Source organism: Mandrillus leucophaeus, unplaced genomic scaffold (genome assembly GCF_000951045.1).
Source record: "Mandrillus leucophaeus isolate KB7577 unplaced genomic scaffold, Mleu.le_1.0 Scaffold193, whole genome shotgun sequence".
NCBI classification, from domain to species: domain Eukaryota; kingdom Metazoa; phylum Chordata; class Mammalia; order Primates; family Cercopithecidae; genus Mandrillus; species Mandrillus leucophaeus.
Window position 1 is genome coordinate 1943266 of NW_012101954.1, and position 15294 is coordinate 1958559.

Below are 15294 nucleotides of genomic sequence, written 5' to 3' on the forward strand. Positions count from 1 at the left end.
TCTGCATTTTTTTGCCTTTGATTGTTCCCTTTCTTCAGTGTGTCCTGCGCTTCTCCTTGGTCTCCCTTAATTATGCAATGGAAAGTAGTAGCAGAGCACAAAAATCCCACACTGAAAGCTTAGAGGACTGTATCTTTTTCTTACCAGCTAACTCTTACTAATTAGAAATTGACATCAGCGCTTGTCTCCCATGCTTCTCTTTTAATTGAGATTTCCCTCAAGTCCTCTTAGGCAAGATCTGCCTCATATGAGCCCCTGGCCCACTGCACCTGCCTTGGGCTGAGTGGCTCCTGTTTGTCTCCACATCAGCGTGAGTTGTGTGAGTTCCTCAGCAGTGCTGCATGCCTAGAAGGCCCCAGTGAGCATTGACTTGGACCTGGTGAATTTCCTCTTTATGCTTTGCTCTTCCGAAGAGAGACAGAAAATCCAGCCTCAGCATCAGTGTTGTTTCTACGGTGTGACCATATTGATGTGCTTACTGACTCCTAAGTCACCTACTGGCACACAGCACAGATGCATCCAATGTCCTTATCTTTGAGGCTTTGCTTTTAAGACTTCACACTGACTACATCAATCTGAATAATCGAGCTTAACTCCAGACAAGAATTCAGGGGTATGATGTGATGGCCCTCTGTTGATTCTCTTTAAAAGTCGTGAATATGAGTAATCATGGGTATTTAATGAGCTCTGCAAGATGGCAGGTGCTGACAAGTGCCTTATATATTCTGTTTCTAGTCTTGCAATTTGTGTATTATCATTCAGAACCCCAGGCTCAGGAGGTGAAAGAATTCCGCTTACAGCTGAAGTTGCATTTGAGTGGAAGAGGGAGCAGGAGTTTATTCTCCCCTCTTTGTTTCTGCGTGTATCTGTATATTGGCCAAGCACATTTCCAGTGGGAAATCCTTAGTGGTTTTTACGGTGTTTTGTAAGAGGTTACAGGGGACTGACGTGTGAATGCCAGGTGTCATTATCACTGTCAAGTGTCTAATTCAGTGCTGGGTCATGGACAGGTTTAGAAGTGCCTTAAAATTCAGAGTTAATCCAGAGCGGGCCACAGGTTAATGACATTTTGCTTTATTCTTCAGTGGTTTCCTTTTCTCTTTAGAATATTATCATCCCTTTTACCCCTTCTCCCTTCCTCGGCCATTTTCCCCAGAGGGCAGAATGGCTTGAGCTATTTCCTGCCTGAGTTTTGCGGTCAAGACCCCTGCCTGCCCAATTCCTGCAACAATGACCCTAAGGCACTAATTACAGGCCCCTCTTTGCCTGCCTGCCTGAGACATTGCAGCCGCTAACCCTGCACCCTTGAGGCACCCTCTCCATTCAGTGACATGGTACTGCCTGTGTGCACAGGAGCCCTGCAGCAGCTGACCCAAACAATGCTCATTTTCATTGTGGCATCTTGGCATGGCCTGGCAGCTTTGGCCTTTTAGAACCCAGCTGGTGCCAGGGTTGCTGGCCTGCCCTGCAGAGGTGATTGGCCACTTCATAATAATAAACAGATTTCAATCCTGGGAAGTTCTGAGGCCTGCTGTTCTCTCCCTGTCTTTTGTGTCTTTTTGATAAAAGATGTTCGAGGTAGCCACATGCCTTAATAAAACCAGGCTGGATGCAACTACCTAGGTTTAAAATACCATTCTGCTAGGCTAGCTGTGTGTCCTTGGACAAGTTACTTAACCTCTCTGAACCTCTCCTTCTGTTTCTCCAAATTGAACTTAGTAATACCTACACTACAGTTTGTACCAGGATTTAATAAGATAATGTTTGTGAAAAGCACCTTGTTCAGGTCTTATACACTGTATGTGCTGAGTAGATAATTAGTTTTCTCAGGCAGAGTCCCAAACAGAAGGAAAAGCCAAATAAACCCCATGATGTGCTGCATTGTTCTATGTAGTGATCTGTGTTTGGCAGATTTGAGATTATTTTAAACCAAAGTAAAAGAACTTTAATTATGCTCTTGTTTGTGGTTTGGTTGGTTGCATTATTAACCGATTTCAGAATACTCCCCGCCCTCTCACTGTTTCATAGTGAAGGGCTGGAGCTGGAAGTCAATACTTTCTTTGTGGAACTTCCAGCTCCCTCTGTCTCAGAGATGGGGTTGGCAGTGTCATCTGAATGGGGTGTGGGTTCAGAGACTGGCCTGTCAAATCAACGTGGGCTGCCGGCTGTCTTATTACATCCTGAGCATGTGTGTCTTGGGCCTTTATAGATATACTTGCTGTTGCCCTTTGCTCTTCATTCACTTAATTTCAGTCATGCACATCCAGTTATACAAATGACGTATGCATAACTATTTGATTTTAACAAGCAGTTGGCTAAAGTGTTTAGTGTGACTCTGGAATTAAACTCCTTGGATGCCAGTCCCTTATACCAGGTTCAGAATAGTCTTAGGCATATGAAACCTCAATTTTTTTTCTACAAAATGGGTTAGTGATAGCACTTATCTCATAGGAAATTAGAAGGATTAACCTGTAAAAGCGCTCAACATACTACCTGCTATGTAATAAATCCTTAATAAAAATTACTTGTATTAATATTAGCAATAGCTGGCTGGGTACAGTGGCTCATGCCTGTAATCTTAGTGCTTTGGAAGACAGAGATGGAAAGATCATTTGAGGCCAGTAGTTTGAGACCAGCTTGGGCAACATAGTGAGACCCCCATCTCTATAAAACAAAACAAAACAAAACAAAGCAAAAAAACAAACAAACAAAAAACACCAATTAGCTGGGCACTGTGGCACATACCTGTAGCTCTAGCTGCTCAGGAGGCTGGGGTGGGTGGATCGCTTGAACTCAGGGGCACAAGGTTTCTGTGAGCTACGATCGTGCCACTGCACTCCAGCCTGGGTGACAGAGTGAGACTGTCTCTAAAAAAAAAAAAAAAAAAAAAAAACAAACCCTACAATTATTACTAGCTAACATATAGCTAACATTTGTGTACTTGTTATTACAGAATAAATATATTCCAGCTAAGTGGATGTCGGTGGTTTTCTGCACAGTGAACTCTTATCATTCCTTGACTGGTGTGGTAACACTGGAGATGCATGCTCCTTAGGTGAACGTAAGTTCTAAATTGTTGCCAGGAAAGGACTGTGGGTGGCCCTGCTGGACCTGGAGTGCATTTGCAGCACTTTATGGGCTTCATAGCACCTGTATGTCCCTGCTATCTCCCCCAAGGCTGTTACTTATCGCTCAGCACTTACCCTAGCCCTTCAATTTTCCTGGGTCTCTGGTCCAGAGCTCACACTGCCTCTCTTTATATCCCAGGGGTATCTTGACCGTTGGTAATGGGCTGTAAGATGTGTACATTAGTCTGAGGCTCCGTGCCTTATAAAACACTGTGCTGGGGCCGGGCGCGGTGGCTCAAGCCTGTAATCCCAGCACTTTGGGAGGCTGAGACGGGCGGATCACGAGGTCAGGAGATCGAGACCATCCTGGCTAACACGGTGAAACCCCGTCTCTACTGAAAAATACAAAAAACTAGCCGGGCGTGGTGGCTGGTGCCTGTAGTCCCAGCTACTCGGGAAGCTGAGGCAGGAGAATGGCGTAAACCCAGGAGGCGGAGCTTGCAGTGAGCTGAGATCCGGCCACTGCACTCCAGCCTGGGCGACAGAGTGAGACTCTGTCTCAAAAAAAAAAAACAAAAAAAAAACCACTGTGCTGACTTGTTCTGTGAATTGACTGATCTGGCAGCTCTGTAAGGTAGGCTCATTTCAAATGCAATTGCTGTTCGCTTAGTGTCATATATAGCATAATGATTGCACCTAGAATCTGCTTGTATTGTCTGCATAACTGTAGGGTGGATCTGGTCTTGCTCTCATATAAGAAAAGAGACAGACCTTGTTCTCTACATGTTCCTTTAGGCAGTTTGCCCAGGCAAATCAAGCAGGCCATTAAGGTGAAAGTATGATAGTTGAATTTTGCTCTTTTTCCATAGGTTGTTTGAATGATTTCATTTTGCATTATTCAGAACTGTTGTCATTCTATGATATCTAGTTCATAAATACCATTTGCCCTGGGCAATTTTCTGTTACATTTAAGACTAACCTACTTTAAGGGAAAGATAGCCTTTCCTAGTCTAGTCTGCATATCCTAGACTGAATTATGCAGTCTGGGGAGCTTGCAGCATTAATTTCTTGATAGAAACAAAATTTGTTTACATGCCCAATATTCTACATATGTTTGTGTATTTTACTCATTTATGACTATAAATATGGAGGCATATCAGCATGTATATTGTGTAAATATGTACACATTTAACATGTGGAATATAGTAGGACTGAGGTTGTTTTGCCTTGTGTGCACTCAGTAGTCATTTCTCCCCAGTGTTTTATTATTGAAAAATTTAAGCATAAAAGTTGAATTATACAGTTAATAGCCATACACCTGCTGTCATGATTCTGCAATTAACATTTTGCTGTATTTGCTATATAATTGTTCATGTGTCCATCACCATACTCATCCATTTTCATCTTCTTGCTGTGGTGGTGGTTATATTTTTAAGTAAGTTGCCTGGTCCTTAATTGTGACTATGTGCTCGGCTTGCAAGAAACATATATCCTGAACCTTTCCTGAACCTCTCTCTTGCAGAGACCTTGATACCTACTCATGATTGCCAGAGCCCTCCCAGTGGCCTCACCCAGAGCTCTATCCCCTATGCCTGGCATCTACAATTCTGATTCTTACTGTGCATTTCAGAGCAAGGATGTTCAAGATGTTATATCTATCATTTGACTTCCTCAGATGAAGAGACTTAACTGGAATTCTGAGAAAATGCTTTCTGGTCCCCATCCCTTAGCACAAGCCAAATAAAGCCTCTGTCTTTTAAGGCTCTGATAAATACCAGCTCTTAAAGGCAGGTTGATTTAGCCTCTGGTTATTTTCCCCAGAGTTCTCTGGTCTGGGCAGCCTCCCTCACCTTCCAGCCAACCAGTCCAGGTTGACCTTGGAGGAGAAGGGACTCTCTGCTGGTCTGACTCACTGGTGCCTCATTACCGCCCTGGCTGGACTGCGAGGCTCAGAAGAAAGGAAGGCATTACTGGGTGGGGCCTGCCCATTCATTTTTAATTAAAAGCTTTCTCCTTTATGATAATATCACAATAATTGCCATGTAATGTGTGCATTCTGTCAGAAAATAGTTGTGAAAAGTTAAAAACTTGCCCTTCATACAATTACAGAGTGAATCCAAGTCAAATACTATTTTATTTAACTCATTAATGAGGGAACCAGTGAGTTGGTGAAGCCAGCTCAAAGAAGCTTTTGAGGAACTTGGTATTTATTGGCATTTTGGAAAAAAAAATGATAGAAGAGAACCATTATCAGGTAAGTGTGGGGGAAATTGTGATGGACCATTCAGATCAGCCACAGGTACCATAGCTTCAGGAATATTGCCAGCAGAAAGCACCCAGCTGTCAGCTCCCTTTAGGACTGCCTTGGCTGAAGACAGCCACCTTGTCTGAAGTCAGGCTTTCTTCCAGGGCAGCCTGCACCTGATGTCTGATCCATGAGCAGATAAAAAGACCAATTCTCTTACCACTGATTGAGTCTCTTGAAGGTCACTTATCCTGTATTCAGAACTTCCCATAGGGTCAGCTAAGCCTTCTGTTGCAACTGCATCCCGTCCCCAATTCTCACTCTACCCAGACCTGCTTCTTTTCCTGCCTCTTTTTTTTTTTAATTTTTTTTTTAAATTTTTTATTTTTTTTTGAGGCGGAGTCTTCACTCTGTCGCCCAGGCTGGAGTGCAGTGGCACCATCTTGGCTCACTGCAAGCTTCGCCTCCCTGGTTCGCGCCATTCTCCTGCCTCAGCCTCCCGAGTAGCTGGGACTACAGGCGCCCGCCACTGCGCCCGGCTAATTTTTTTGTATTTTAGTAGAGACGGGGTTTCACCGTGTTAGCCAGGCTGGTCTCGATCTCCTGACCTCGTGATCCGCCTGCCTCGGCCTCCCAAAGTGCAGGGATTACAGGCGTGAGCCACCGCGCCCGGCTTCCTGCCTCTTATGTAGGGGTTCTAGGTTAGCCTCTAGAGTACCCCTTCATAGACTTGAGGCCCACTAGTGTTGATTCCAGGGTCAACTTCATGGGAAATTCAATCTCTACAGATACAAAATTAGTGAATGTCTTACAGGGTAATGTTTCTTTGACTTTGGGGTTTATCTTTTCTACTGTACAGCAATCTGTAAGTTAACATGCAGCTTCACTGTGTTCGTGCCCTTAATATATAGTAAATAGTAAAATGAAACCCAGGTATATTCTTCTGCATCAGCGTTTGACAAACTTACCATGTAAAGAGCTGGATAGTAAATATTTCAGGCTTTGCAGGCCGTACTGTCTCTGTTGCTCTCTCACAACTTAACTCTGCTGTAGCCGTGATGACTACACAAATGGGCATGGCTGTGTTCCAGTGACACTCTACTTAACACAAACAGGTGGTGAATGGGATTTGGCCTTGGGCCATAGTATGTGGACCCCTGTCCTAGATAAATAAGTAATCCTGGGTTGGTCTATTAAACAATGTTCCAGTATGACATTGAAAGGACAGGCTGCCCCCTCCCCCCAAGCTTTGCCCTTTTGACGCTTGTAGAATATGATGTGTTCTCTCCCAACAACCTACAAAGTGCTGATATTACCACTTTGCAAATGAGGAAACAGGCTCAGGAAAGGTCTCCATGGTCTTTACTACTTAAGAAGATGATGGTTCTTGAATTGAACCTGGTAGATCTAACACCGAGGCCCACTCTGACCCCACTCTTATCATCCTACTTTCCTCAGTCATGGGATGCACTGGAGCAGTGTTTTTCATCACTATTTGGAGAAAAGCACTCAACAAACAGAGCTGGCTGCAGATTCATAGAAGAAAGAGGTATCTGAAGAGTCCCTGCCCATGGCCACCCTCTCCTTGCCATGTGCCCTGGAATTGTCCCAGAATAGGCAGATTTACCTGTGAACAAGGCAACTGGAATGGAGGTAGGACTTATCCTCTGGCTCCAGAGGAATTTCCCAGCCTGGATAGTATTTTCCTGACCTGCATTTGTGATGTGAGTAGGAGGTAAGAACAGCTTATTCCATAAAGGCATCCTGGCATGGAGTGGAGCTCTTATCTCAGCTGTGCCACACACTGACTGTGTCAAGCAAGCCCCCTGGTCAGCCTGAGACTCTGTTATCACAGCTAAGAAATGTGGAGGATCTTCCGTCTTACTCAGCTCTCTTTATAAATGTTCTTTAACGCAGGGCCTAGATTCCAGTACTGACTCCGTATCTCACCAGCTGCGTGACTGCTCCCCAGTAAGTTTCTGAAATCTCTCTGTGCTGAAATTTTCTTGTATGTAAAATGGGGATAATAATAGTATTCCTTTAATATAGCTAATATAACAATAAAATGAGTTAATATATGTTAAGCTGTTAGAACAATAACCTGGTGCATAGCAGGTACTATGAAAGTGTTTTGTTACTGTTATTTTTAGCACTTAGTATGATACTTGGCTAGTAATAGGTGCTGAATAAGTATTCTTCAATGCATAAATGAGCCACATAACAAATAAGCATTAGAATAATTTATAGAACTCAAATAGAGCTTTCTGCATTATGGGAAGATGCCTTATCTCTGCCCTTCTGCAAGGTAAACACTAACTAGCCACATGCAGCTGATGAACACTTGATGTGTGGGTAGTATGATTAAAGAACTGCATTTTACATTTTATTTCATTTTAATTAATTTAAACTTACATAGCTACATGTGACCAGTGGCTGTCCTATTGGACAGCCCTGTTCCAGAGGCTCAGAGATTGGGATTCACTTGTTCTGTGTCATAGTTGGTTTGGACTGCTATAACAAGATAGCATAAACTGGGTGGCTTAGAAACAACGAACATTTATTTCTCAGAGCTATGAAGGTTGGAAAGTCCAAGATCAAAGTACTGACCGATCTGGTATCTGGTAAGGGCCTGCTTTCTGCTTCGTAGATGGCACCTTCTTATTGTGTTCTCACCAGGCCAAAGAGCAAGGCAACTCTTTGGGTCCTCTGTTATAAGGGCACTAATCCCATTCATGAGAGCCCCACCCTCACAACTTAATCACCTCCCAAAGGCTTCACCTCCTAATACTATCACATTGGTGATTAGGTTTCAATATACAAACATTTTTAAAAGGACGCAAACATTCAGACCATACAGTCTATTATCAGCATTCCTCAAACATCCGTGGGTGGTTAACATGCAGCCAGAATTGAGAACAGGGCTAGAACTTTTAGGCCAGTACTTTTTCATCTATTTATCCATCTGTCCATCTATTCGACAAATGTTTGTTAAGTTCCTGTTATACATCAGTTACTCTTCTAGGAACTAGCAATCAGCAAAGATAAAGTCTTGGCTTTCAAAGAACTTGTATGTAGGTAGGGAACAGATGATTGAAAAGCACACAGTGAACAGGACACTTCTGGACAAGGTACTTGAATGCCAGGAGGACCAAGAGAGGATGTTGCCATAGTGACTGGCTTGGAAGCGAAGGTGGTGCTGATCAAAGGAAGTCTTTCTTAGGAGGGGACGTTTGAGCTAAGACCTGCTTGGGGAGAAATCAGCCTTGTCATGATCTGGAATAAGAGTGTTCCAGGCAGATGCAGTAGCACATCATCTCAAGTTGAGGATGGGTTTGATCTGTTTGCAGAACAGCAAGGCAACTGGTGTGGTTTGAATGGTAAACATATGGGATGGTGGTAGGAAATGAGGTTGGAGAGGAGGGCAGGGGTGGGGGATTTTAGAGCATCTTGCAGGCGAGGGTCCGGAATTAGGATTTTATTCCAGGCCCAAGGGGAGCCATTGGAAAATACTGAGTAACTTGCCGTGATGTGACTTTTGTACTCAAAATATCTAATTGCCATGTAGTGCGCATGGACAATGGGGGAAGGCATGGCAGATGTGGTAGTATCTCAGGTGAGGGGACAATGGTCACCAGGTCATAGGTGGTGGCAGTGGAGACAGAGGAGTGGACAGATTGGAATCTGCCAAGGTAGAGACAACTGATGGGTGGATTAGATGTGTGAAGGGAGCAGAGCCAATGGAGGAGGGTCCCAGCACTGTGTTGCCGTGGAGTGGACAGTGGGGCTGAAGACCCCTGTAGCCTGAGGCAGCGTTTTGACTTGAATGTTCATATGTACCACTGGGGATCTTGGTAAAATGTAGAATTTGACTTTGTGGGTCTGGGACAGGGTCTGAGATTTTTGAATTTCTAAAAGACTCTCTGGTGATGGCAACTACTCCTGCTGGAGCCCCACTTGACCTAGCAAGGGCTTACTCACCCTCACCCTGCATATGCTTCTGCCACACAGAGGCACAGAACAGTGAACCCCCAGAGGGACGGGGAGTGCATAGAAGCAGGTTGTAGCTCACCTGCAAGAACTCTCAAGAATCAAGCTTGACTCTGTTGTTCCTCATCCATACCTGCATCCTGGACTTGTGGCTGTGAGTCTGCAGAGACTCAAGGCATTTGCTTTGCGAGGACACAGAAGTCCCTGCTTGTTTGTTTGTCCTTTGGGAACAGAGTTCCTGGGCAATTATTTCACAGCTTGTAGCAGTGTAGGTATATCTCTTCAAGTCCAATCTTTAGAACTGCTTTGAGGGGATGTATTTTACATGAAAAAGAAGCCTTTAAAGCAAAATGAGCTGTGGGCATGAAGGCAGTGTGACTCCCTGTGTATAACAACCCTGTGCTAGTAACACAATGAATTTTCTTGGTGTCTGGGAGAAATGACACTTTATCACTAGAGATATTAATCATATGATGATCAGTTTCAGCAGAAAGGAAGTTTGACTCTAAAGTAGTTCCTCTAGCTGTGGGTTCATTTCTTTATGAAACAATGAACCAGGAAAGGAAGTATCAAGTAGTTTAATGTGATACATATTTGTTGCTATACCAGGCCATAGGATTTAGGGCTGTTTTAAAATGAGTGTATTTCTTGTATGGAAGGGGCTAGCTCAACCATAGTGGTCATCTAGGGCTTGCACACGATGTTTTATTGAGGCAGGACTTCATATGGAAGCTTTTTGTAAATGAAACTAACATTTGATTACTGGGAGAAAATTACTGTGACTAGCCATCTGGTTTCCCAGCCAATATTGTTGATTTGTAGTGCTTCTAGTAGTTCTTAATAATCTGTCTCATTTTGTATGATATGAGATACTGCAGCTATTTTCTTGACTTCCTCCAGCCTAAACACTTAGGGTTATTGCACCAAGTATGCACTCTAGCTTTCTTCTATCTAATCTTTTGAGTTGCCAAGTGCCGCGGCATTTATCGTTATAGATTATTAAATTATGTGTTGTTTTCCATTTTTATTATATTCTTCACTTCTAATAAATGCAAATCTTCTTTGCAGAGCCCACACAGATTTTTCAAAACTAGGCAGTGTCAAGGACAATGAACTGTGTAGACCCATCCTTAATCAAAACTACCAATCTCCTTTCTTGTTTTCCAGTAGGAAGCTATTCAGTTAAAAGCACTCAACCTGTTTGTCATTTTGCTCCTCTAAAGAAGCCTGAATCCTCCAGTTCTCAATGTTTGTGTCTCCTATTTGTTTCTCTTCCATTTCTGCAATTATAGCGAACTCCAGAGACAAAACAGGCATGGTTTAAGAGTCCTTAATGAAATATCTGCAGTTCATAATATGGTTGTCAAATTAAAGCAGGGCCTTTTCCTGTGTTGGAAGAAATGCTCCCGGCATAAGCATATGCACATCTCTTAACTCTAGAAACCAGCATGTTACATCCTGGATGAGGACTCAGAGTGATGTCCCCATCACAAAGCTGAAAAAACTTTTCTTTATCTGCCAAAAAAATAAAAGTCAGATCCGTGGTGCAGTCACGATTGCTTCTCAGAGGTAGACTCCAGGTAGAACTGACACTTGGAGATTGATAGGTTTGGTTGTGTCCCCACCCAAATCTCATCTTGAATTGTAGCTCCCATAATCCCCAGATATCGTGGGAAGGACCCGGTGGGAGGTAATTGAATCATGGGGATGGGTTTTGCCATGCTGTTCTTGTGATAGTGAATAAGTCTCATGAGATCTGATGGTTTTATAAAGGGCAGATCCTCTGTGCATGCTGTCTTGCCTGCTGCCATGTAAGACATGCCTGTGCTTCTCTGCCACCTTCCACCATGATTGTGAGGCCTCCCCAGCCATGTGGAACTGTGAGTCTATTAAACCTCTTTTTCTTTACAAATTACCCAGTCTCAGGTATGTCTTTATTAGCAGGGTGAGAACAGACTAATACAGAGGTGCTTTTTTCTGGAGGGACACTCTGATTAGTGTGAATAAAGGTGAGTGTTATGTAAGATGTTTATCATCAGGACATGCTGTATCTTGTAAGAAAATAATCCAAATGGTATTAGAAAATGTCTCAGTGATACCAGCCCCGATGCTGAGGAGAGGTATTGTGGGCTTTTGGGAGCCAGACAGTCCTGGGTGAAACCTGTCTCTGCCACTTGTAGCTCTGTGATTTTAGGAACAATATGTAACTTTTGTGATCTTTAGTTGCCTCTGGAAAATCGAGATGATAATGCCGTTTTAGCAGCTGGAAAGTTGTGAGAAATCAAACCGTAAGATAACTTCCTACCACACTATTTGCCATTGTCTATACAACTGTTGCTTTTAAAATAAAGACGGACTGGATGTGGTGGTGCACACCTGTAATCCCAGTACTTTGAGAGGCTGAGGTGGGCGGATCAGGAGTTCGAGACTAGCCTGGCCAACATGGTGAAACCCCATCTCTACTAAAAATTAGCCAGGCATGGTGGCAGGCGCCTATAATCCCAGCTACTCAGAAGGCTGAGGCATGAGAATTGCTTGAACCCAGGAGGCAGAGGTTTCAGTGAGCCAAGATTGTGCCACTGCACTCCAGCCTGGGCAACGGAGCTAGACTCTGTCTAAACAAACAGACAAACAAACAAACAAACCAAACCCCAAAAACATATAAAACTAGATGTTCCAACTAATGTCCTATCCTGGTTTTTAACTTTCTTTGGATCGAAATAAAAAATCAACAGCCTTCTTCTGATTTCTGACAGATTCTTTTGTGCTGGTGCCTTTGACTATCTCAAAACATGACTGCAGGTGTTTTCCCAGCTGATGAAATGCTGGGACTGTCCTCTTGATAAAGTTAGTCTTCCTGGACAGTGGTGGCCGAGTGGATTGGTTTGCTCCCATGTGCTAGGTTGAGTCTACCCTGCAGCGTCGGCTCCAGCAGGAGTGTGTTAAGGGCAGTGTTGGAACAGACTGTTCTCTCTATTTTCTGACCTGCCCAGGCATCCTGCAAATGGATGACATGTGAGCATGAGGATGGGTGCGGGAGGCGAGAGGGAGCTGAAACTGCAGGACAGAGCCAGGCGAAGTTGAGAACAAGAAGAAATTTCTGCTCTACACACACAGGGTTTTTAAATTAGAAAAATATCATGCGATGCGGAAAGCAGGGGCTCATGGTTTGTTTCTGATGTTCTTGGCTTGCGTTAAGGTGCCTCTCTCGACACATTTTCTAAGTGAGAATTTGGAGCTAGTGTGACCCAGTTAACATTATAGGGCTCCATCATTTCTGGGGATGCATCTGGTGACCATCCATCATGTAGCAAACACCTGCCTAAGAACAGAGCTGTGTCCCTGCGTCACTGGTGCACACAGCAACATGCTCGAAGCTTGTTGATCCCTAGTTAGGCAATAATCACTTTTTCACTGAGATTAAGAAGGCCTTGTCCTGTAACTGGAGAGACAATGCCTCTATTCTAGAAGCTTGAGATTACAGTCTTTCCAGAGAGTGCATTTCCTTTTACATTTGCTAATATTTCTCATACTGTATTAGACTTGCTTGTCTATGCAGTTTCCCCAAACAATGTGTCTCTCTTGGCTTTCAGCTTTTATTAGACACAACCATCTCATTTCTGTAATTGTTCTCCTGTCAGGCCTGGCTCCATTATTCTCTGGCCTCCAGAGCTATTTGAGTTTCTTCTGGAGGGCTGAGAAGGCTGCACTCGATTCCTCATTTCCAGTGGATCTGGGAAAACTCAGCTAAAGGAATTTAATATTTCGATCCACAAGATACTAACATCTTCAGTGGGTTGGCATCTTCTTAACTGTGAGACTCCAGAGCATACATTTTCAATGGAGGTGATATCACTGCTAGTGGAGGGAAAATTACTTCTGGCTGGTGGAGGGAAGCAAAAACTTACTCTTTTTAGGTATAAAGCAAAATATACATATTATGCATATATAGAGAGATTTACATTTTATGGGTAGTATTAAAATTTCATGGGGGGACAATTAGGAAGAAATGTCTAAAAAGGTTCTTGGAGGTGATAATGAAGAGAGGTTAAAAAACACTGCTGAGAATTTTATTCGTCGTGGCTCATATTACCCAGTCACAACAAATAATGTGTAAAATGAAACTCTTTAGTTTTCTCCTGGGGATGAAGAGTGGCCAGGTGCCATAGGAGAAGGAAGGAAGAGCTGGTGTGTTCCCAAATGAAGAGCAATTCAAAACTCCTTGGGGAAAGTCATCCATGAGGTTTAAACAGCATTGGGATCTCCCAGAGGGTTTCAACATACCAACTCCTGGGTTCTGCATGTGTACCCCAGAAACATTCTAGAACTCTGGACAGCACTTGGGTGATTCCTAAATATCCAGGCCAATACAAAGTCTGTAACCTCTGATCTAGAACAAGGAGAGAGAGTGACTTAGAAGGGAAGCTAGTTTAGTGTGGGGGGTTGGGGCTATTTTGCAGGCATTTCCCTAACTAACTCCCTTCACCTCTGTGCTTTGGTAAACTAGACAGTACCTGGTTAGTTCACCAACTGTCCCCCTACCTTTTCCACTTTGATGCATTTGCTTATTGGGTGGTCTCTACTTGGAGTTCCCTTTCTTTTATCATAACCTAACAGCATTTTATTTACTCTATAAGATGTATGTAGTTCCAACGTGACTCCTCTTGCAGGAAGCTTTTTGTGAACCTCTCCCAGTGCTGCTCCATTTTTTCATTGCATTTACCACATTCTACCTTACATTTTGATCATTTCTATGCATTGTCTTTTTTCCATTTTATTGAGGTATAATTTATATACTATAAAATCTGTCCATGCCAAGTATATAAGTCAGTGGTTTTTAACAAATTCATAAAGTTGTGTAGTCATCACTGCACTCAGTTCTAAAACATTCCATCTCTTCAAAAAGTTGCTCATGCCCAGTTGTGGTAAGTTCCTGTCCCATCTCCAGCTCCAAACAACCTACTTTCTTTCTCTGTAGCTTTCCATTTTCTGGACATTTCATACAAACAGAATCATGCAATATATATAGTCTTTCACATCTGGCTTCTTTCAATTAGCATATCTTTTTGAGGTTAATCTCCATCATAGCATGTATTAATAGTTTGTTCCATTTCAGTGCCACTACTATTCATTGGTATTGGAATTTAGTAGCTACTGTATTTTTCAGATTGTGTTGGTGTTATATTTTTGGGCATGTCACATTTTGTTTCTCTATTAACCATTCATGGATGTTTGAGTTGTTTCCAATGTGATGTTATTATGAATAATTCTATTTGCTGCCAATATAAATGTATGTTTTTAATTCTCTTAGGTAGATACCTGGGAGTGGAATTACTGGTTTATGTTTAAGTTAAACATAAAATTACTGGGTAAATTTATGTTTAACTTTTTAAGAAGCTGTTCAACTGCTTTTCAAAGTGGCTGTGACTATTTTATCTTTTATGTTCCCACTAGCAACATCTGAGTGTTCCAGTTTCCTCAGATGGAGGTGAATACTTTGTATTGTCTGTTTTGTTTTGTTTTGTTTTTTTGAGACGGAGTCTTGCTCTATCACCCAGGCTGGAGTGCAGTGGTGTGATCTTAGTTCACTGCAACTTCCACTTCCTGGGTTCAAGTGATTCTCCTGCCTCAGCCTCCCAAGTAACTGGGATTACAGGTGCATGCCACTACGTCTGGTTAATTTTGTATTTTCAGTAGAGACAGGTTTCACCATGTTGGCCAGGCTGATCTCAAACTCCTGACCTCAGGTGATCTGCCCATCTTGGCCTCCCAAAGTGCTGGGATTACAGGTGTGAGCCACCGTGCCTGGCCTGTTTGTATTTTTCATTATACACATTCTACTGGGTGGGTAGTGGTATCTAATTGTGACATTTTACTTGCATTTCCCTAAAGACTAATGATGCTAAGCATCTTTTCAAATGCTTATTAGACATTTGTATATCTTCCTTGGTGAAATATCTATTCAGATTACTTGCGTATTTTAAATTGAGTTGT

General features: G+C 42.9%; 1 protein-coding gene across 2 annotated transcripts in view; it reads left to right on the forward strand.

The window, feature by feature from the left end:
* SLCO3A1 (solute carrier organic anion transporter family, member 3A1) overlaps positions 1 to 15294 on the forward strand; it is a 327687-nt gene that overhangs the window by 32281 nt on the left and 280112 nt on the right. The window contains exon 2 of one of the 2 annotated variants that reach the window (XM_011978377.1): positions 2954 to 3061. The exons of the other annotated variant lie outside the window; for it this stretch is intronic. The gene's annotated coding sequence lies outside the window, so the exon portion shown is untranslated. The remainder of the gene's footprint in view (positions 1 to 2953; positions 3062 to 15294) is intronic. 2 annotated transcript variants of the gene reach the window in all.